Here is a 7342-nt window from a genome sequence, read left to right as displayed (position 1 = left end):
ACAACCTGATCATTTGAATCAGGTGTGTTGGAGCAGGGAAACATATATATAATGTAGCTTCATAAACAGATGACCATCAGTACATTAGCTTAGATTGGCAATGAGGATAGTTATAGCAGCAGTTATAATATAAATCATATAAAAGGTAGTACAGCAAGGTGACATACACCCATTGCTTTGAGTTGTAATATTATGCAATGATTAGCAGAATATGAGATATAAAGAAAAAATAGGACTGTTGGTATAACTGTGTTTGATGAAAGTTATACGACTTCCTGGAGAAGCCTATATTACAGAAACATAATAATGTGGTGGTCTGTGTGCCAGACAGTCATGTTTACATCCCTGAAGCAATATTCAATATAGATACTACAAGACTCCAGTTTGTACAAAGCAATAAGAAGCCCCCTAAACACTGCAACAACCTAAAGGGAAATATCACAAAGCCATTTCAGCCATAACACACAACCTAATGCTCACACATAAATCAGATTTCACTGTGTAAATCAAGAGCATGAAAACACTTGCACCTGCACAGCAACCAAAGAAGGATGAGCTAAGCCACTACAGCAACTTTAGCCTAGCAATGCGAAAACTAGCTTTAGCAAAACGTAGCACGGAGAGTTACTAGCAAGACCGTGGTAGCATCAGCCGCCTTGTACTGTGGTAATAATAATAAGCACACAAGACATTAAAACACAGTGTTTTAGCACAGGGATCAAGTAGTTAGCTTACTTGGTGAAGTGAAGTGAAGTAGCGTTCTCCGGTGGCTCAGGGGAGAAAACACGCTTGAGAACACGTGACCAGAGGGGCAGGTCCGCTCTGGCAGTTCAGAGTCGCCTGCACAGGTGTAGCAGCAGATTCAGTGACCCATCAGATTCTGTGACCTGATTACTGTTTCCGCTTAGTTCAAACTTTGATTAAACGATGTTTTGGCAACTTTAGAACGGCGGAATAAAGCTGTAAACACAACATTGCCATATTATGTTATGATAAAATGTAACTACATGCTGCTATAATTGTGTTTATAGCAATATGGCTGCCATGAACTGCGCACGCGCACGCGCACGCGCGCACACACACACAGACACACACACACACACACACACACACAGACACACACACACACACACACACACACACACATTAATGGCAAATTTTTATTGTTTATTATTTTTTTTTAATTCACCAACTTTATTAAATGCTGTGAGATAAAATATATAATGACCTCTGTTACCTTAATCCATGTTATTTATGCAAGGTTGTCAGCTTGTCAGGATCAGCCATCAGCAACAGCCATGACCAGCATTATTTTTTTTAGGTCATTCCAGTCTTATGAACTCTATATCTCAAGAACACACTGAAAGAATGTCCTCAAACTTGGCACAAAGCACCATTTACCTGTAAGTAAAAAGTCAAAATTATGAGATAAAAAGTAATAGAAATAAAAAGTCAAAATTATAAGATAAAAGTCAAAATTCTGAGATAAAAAGTCATAATTATGTAATAATTTAAACTTTTTATCTCAAAATCCTTAAAGGGCCTCCTCAGGCAGCTGCTGTGACAGGGGGCCTCCTCAGCTGCCTGCTACCATCACCACCACCTTCTACCTGGGCACTGCTTTTGTTGAGGGCCCTAAACGTGCTCAACAATGCATGAAACCTGGCACATGTCAGTCGTGGTGAAAATCATGTATTTTATCACACAGGGGTGTGGAAAAATGGCTCGATAGAGCCCCCTACAAAATTCAACATCGACGTAGCCCGGCCAGTACTTTTATCTTATATATCCAAAAATCAGCAGACACATGTCTAATGTGCAGGTGAAAAAAGTCTCTTGCTCTTAGGACCATACTCAAAACACAGCAGGAAGTCGGCCATTTTTAATTTACTGTGTAGTTTTCACACTGTTTTTGCCCGTCCTTTGACCTTACAACTTGGGTGTGGCGCCAGCAGTATCGCTCTTCCCCCAGCGCCTTTGGGCAGCAACTGAACATGTGTTCTAAGGTTCCACTCCTCTGTTGGTATGTCGGGGTGTTTGCAGAAAATTCACCCTTGATCTTTCATGTAACATCAAAAATAACAAATGTGACACAAAATGACCTCCACATGATTCATTACTGTCACCTGGCAGCTCATTTGCCATAGATATTTATGTGATATACATGCATGTCTGATAGATTTTGATAATTGAATGGATAATTTTACATGAGATGGCTAAAGCAATGAAAGAATGTTTATAAGTTGTAAAGAGTTTAACAGTTCCACTGAGAATCGCCCCATCAGTTTTGATCAGCAAGCCATATGCAAGGGATTATTGTGCAAATTTGTGTAATGTCAAGTTGTCATACAGAAACATCTCATACAATGTCAGCTTTGCATTAAAAAATGGCATAACTGCCCAAATGACACTTCATGATATCAGTCATAGCCAACAGTCATTCACGTTCATGACAGGTGTCATGATATGGTTATGGTTAAGGGCAACAAAATTTGAGATCATTTTACATTAGAACTACAAAGAGACTTATTTATGTCACAATGTAATTTCTTTTTCCTGTTTCACTAGTTTGTCTCTGTTTAGAAGAAGTCACTTCCTGGGATGTTGTAATATCATCTTAAATGGGTTATAATGATGTTTGTTTAAAGACCGAGCCTGACTGATCCAGAATCCAGTGCCTACCTTTACTTGTGTAAACCCTTTCTCTCACGGGGGGGTACAATAAAACCTCGCTGAGACATGCCCCTGCCCTGAGTCTCACTCCCTAGGTTCCTCACTACCACACCTCCTGGCGTATCATCGATCCCTATCTGACCCTCCTTTCATCCCTCCCTGTTCAACCTCATTTCATTCCACCCTCAACCCCGACAGGCAGGATTAAGCCTCACCTCCAGATGAACTCTGAAATTTGAAATGGCTTGATCATTGGTGAAAACATCACGCATATATGGCCCCCATTGTGTCCAAGCATACAGACTGCATCTGACTGAGGTTGCTGTTTTTCATCCTGTCTATTATATAAACTGATTTGGCCGGAGACCTTCGCCTTGCTGGGAGCCAAACGTGATGTGATGCTGGCTGACACATCATGACGTCCCTCCCCCTTGCTGACTTTGGGCGCTCTGGTGGAGTCTGGTGCTCTACCTCACAGCCTGCAGTTACCCGAATATCACCTCGCTGTGTTTTTTGACAGAGGGAAGAACGGCGTGAGATGTGAAACACAGAGAACGCATTCATCTGAAAGAACTGCACCTCTGAATGTTGGGGAGAGATAAAGCTGTGTTAGAAGCGTGAAGATAGTGAGAATTAGATGTTACATGCGTGTTATATGTGCTCAAAGAAATTCATGTTGGCTCTCGCAGGAACAAGTAGACTTCTGTGTCATGCTGGATAGATCTTTTACTCATCAAAAATATAAAACAGCATGAAAGATGCGTGTAAAGCATTTCAACATTTCAACTTTAGGTGAACTATTCAAATTTTTTTTTTTAGAAAAAAGTGGGATATCACAAAAGATGGAACTCCTACAGAGTGTGAGTGAGATTCAAGAGTATTAGGAGTCAGAAAGAATGATATTATATGTTCACCGAGAGACAAGTGAAGCATTAAAAAGGTAGTTCAGATTATTTGGTCTATGGTGATTGGAGATGCTTGTTGATTGTCATTGTATTGGCTACAGTAGATGCTGGTGAGAGAAGAAGCAGAGGTTGAGCAATGAATTGCTGTGGACGTGGTAAGCGACAAGTGGTATTTTAACCATTTAAAGATGCTACAAGGATTTTTCACTGGTTTGTGAAACAGTTTCAATTTAATACTGATGTCTCTATATGACCTACATAAGCAAACAACACCATCAGCAAGAAGAGTGGGTATTTCTATATAAATTAGTTATTCTTAATGCCTTCCACCAGGTCAGATTCTCTGTGAAATCAGATAGAAAGAGCCTTTCTTTACATTTTCCCAGGCAAAGCTACAGTGACTAGTACATTAGCCAGTTAAAAAGAAGCAGGTTTATTTGGATTATCTTATTTTTGACATATTTTGCAGTTATAGTGTAAAAAACAGTACTGCTTTTGTCCACAATGGCTTCCAAATCAACACAATCAAAACGTCCTGTGGAGTAGCTTTAAATAAGGTCCACCTAAAAGTATATCAGTTTAAGTGTACGCTATATTTATAACATTTACACCACTTTACTTTGCCATCAGACAGCATTTTCCCATAAGTGACTGCCATTATATAAGCAAAATATTGTTCTTTTCAAAACAATTTAACTCCATCGGCGAAATCAGTTATATTAACTTGCATAATGTGGGAGTTGCTGCTGCTACTGCTGCCTCGATCTGTTAGTTGTTTGTGTTATTGTGTGACTACTGTGTTTCAAAAGGATGGTTCAGATTCATCAAAGTGACACAATAACACAAACAAACTAACAGATGGAGGCAGTGGTAGACCAACAACTCCCATGAGCTGTGAGGTAAAATTATTGATTTGGCCTATGGAGTTTGGTTGGTTTGGATAGAGTGATATGTGACTCATATATCAGCGGATTCCTATTGGAAAAAGCTGTCTGATGGTTGAGTAAAGCGGTAAAAATATTCTAAATATAGCATACAGTGATATAGATTTATTTTAGGTGGACCTTTTTTTAAAGGCATAATCTGCATCATTAAAAAATTATAGACTAATAAACATAATCCCTTTCAATCATCACATATAACCCACTAGAAGTGTGTGGTGGTGTCTATATCTGCAGACACCCTGTCGTCTGCCCGTATTTCCTTATTTTTTCTCATTGTTTTGCTGTGCTGGGAACACTCACGAACCCAAAACGTTCACAGTTGACATCCTGATGCATTTACAAACAGCTTGAACAAACTGACTATACCTTTAAGTAGCTAAAATACCTTTTGTTGGTAACCCAGCAGTTCATTACTTAGCTTCCCTGCTGCTGCCCATCTCTGCTTCTCCAAACTGGGGGCGTGCCGATTGCCATCTATTGTAGGTAATACAATCACTATCTCACACAACTCTACATCAAATAATTCAAACTATCCCTTTAATACCACAGAATTTCATGTTTCTGATTGTCTTTGCTTTCGAAATATTAATATACTGCAATAACAAAGCTTCAGTTTCATCGTTTATTGTCAAAAAACCATATAAAAATACACAAAACTCTTCAGTGGTTGAATTTTTGCTTATCAAAATGACCTCACCTGGCCTCAAGCAGGATGCTTTACAGATAAGCTCTACCACAGAGACCTAAGCAGTGTGAAGTAACGCAAATATTCTGCCTCCATGTCTCACACTGTGCTGCACCCTGGCAATATGGCGGCCTTAACCAAAGGCAGACATATATAAATAAATAAGTTAGTAGGAGATGTGCTCTTGAAGCTGTATTACTGGGCTGACGGCTTAAGCTTAGGGAGAGGGAATGAGGGACAAATTTAGCAGCAGATCTTAGAATAACTAGGTGGGGATAAAGCTTATAAAAAGTGCAAATGGCTGCACTTCTGGACGGTGTGCTTAAGGCCCTGAGATGAAGTGCTGACTGTAATGTTTGCAGTTTTGTGGTGGAAAAAAAAGTTTAATGAACTAATTTCTGCGCTTCAAACCTCTAAAAACTTCAAGAGGGATTACTGGAATCTTCTCAACCTTTGAGTGTGCAACGCTAAAGTGATCCAGTTTGTAGACAAGAGAGAGAAAATGAGAGTAAAACCAGATCAGTGGGAAAACCCAACGTTTTTCGCTGTTAATATTGATTTAGTTCTTTTTGATAACATAAAAATTCCAAATCCTAAATATGCTTATTCATTCTGAGCAACAGTGTGAAATAAAGATACACAAACACAAATGTCAGCACAAATGTAGCTGCTAAGTATGTTGTCCATTGTGGAAACAAGATTCCAAAATGAGGCAGTTAAAAGGAGTGAGGAGTCAGCAATCAATGTCAGTATAAAGCAGAGCAGTCAATAAAATAGGTTTTTCAAAAAATGTGAATCACTGCACCCACAAGAGGTCCTTGAGTGTACAGTCATGAATATTCACAAAAAATTAGACTGATAGGAACAGTAGTGTGTGAGATTTGCTACACATAGAGGGACACACACTCACAACCAAATGCATGATCCACTCCAAGCTTATGCCTGACATTTTATCATAAAGTACATAGGAAACAAGTGGTTGCTGAATGCTGAAAGGACCCGTTGGTTCATATAAAAGTGTCAAAACTAAAGAGCTGTGCTGAAGGAAACCACAGAACCAGAGTGAGAAAAGAAAGGCTATACAGAAAATCACAGGAAGGAACTCAGCGGCATGTTGAGACCTATAAGAAAATAAACATTTGTTAATACGGCCTCCCACCAGCATGGTACAAAATGTCATTAACTGCATTTTTTCCAGCACCTCACTTACCTCCTTGGAACAAGAAAAGCGAACAAAGAACAGGTCAACCCACTCACAGGGGAGACTGGTGAAGGTACAACGAACAGTGAAACACTCATCATATGATTACAACCTTGTGCTGTAAATCTGAAGCTTGAATGAAAGGTGCTCAGGGGTGAGCGCCATGTCCCTGCAGGGGTAGCACTTTTTGAACTTGCATCAGGTTGAATGATTAGCAACAAGATGGTGATGATAATATGATCTTCACATAAGAAGTTCAACATCTGGGGAAAGCTGTCCATCGATTTTGACCATGTTTGAGCACCAAGCATCACTCATGTAAAAACACAGTCCCCTTGTCGGAGCCATCCTGCCGATCTGACTGCATCTTCGAAAGATGCCAATTGCATTTGTCGATTGTCTCAGGGTCAGCAGCTCTTTAATACAAACCCCACATCTAGGATAAAGTAGGAAGTGGAGTTATAAGCCATGTTTTCCGCTTCTCTCAGCTCGTGGTAAAAGGTTGAAGAAGCACAAACTGCAGTGGAAACAGAGAGCGGTTCTGCTCCATTCCACTCCAGGGCTGAATTTCAGCACCGTCTACCCCGAGGTCGTAATGAGATCTGCATGCTTGAGGCAAGTGGCTTGAGGCTACATTGGCCGCTACTAGCATAACACACCCAAATCTCAGAACTGTCACTGTCAAGTTGCATTGTGGGTAATGTAGGTGCCAAATATTGACAAGGATGAAGAAAGAGTGGAGTAAAGAAGATGTTATGTTAATGTGTCTAATTCAGCTGCATCAGTCTGGATACTTTTTCAGAACTGTCCACTGTGAGTTGGACAGTATTACAGGAGTGCAATGCTATGCTAAATCGGCTACTTGGTGCAATGCTAAATAGGTTCTCTTTTAGTTTATAGCCATATTAAGGCCAAACTAGCCTGGACAACTCTG

This window comes from Lutjanus erythropterus, chromosome 21 (genome assembly GCF_056507025.1).
Source record: "Lutjanus erythropterus isolate fLutEry1 chromosome 21, fLutEry1.hap2, whole genome shotgun sequence".
In the NCBI taxonomy this organism is placed as follows: Eukaryota; Metazoa; Chordata; class Actinopteri; order Lutjaniformes; family Lutjanidae; genus Lutjanus; species Lutjanus erythropterus.
The sequence above is the reverse complement of the archived record's forward strand: the minus strand, read 5'-3'. Positions refer to the sequence as shown.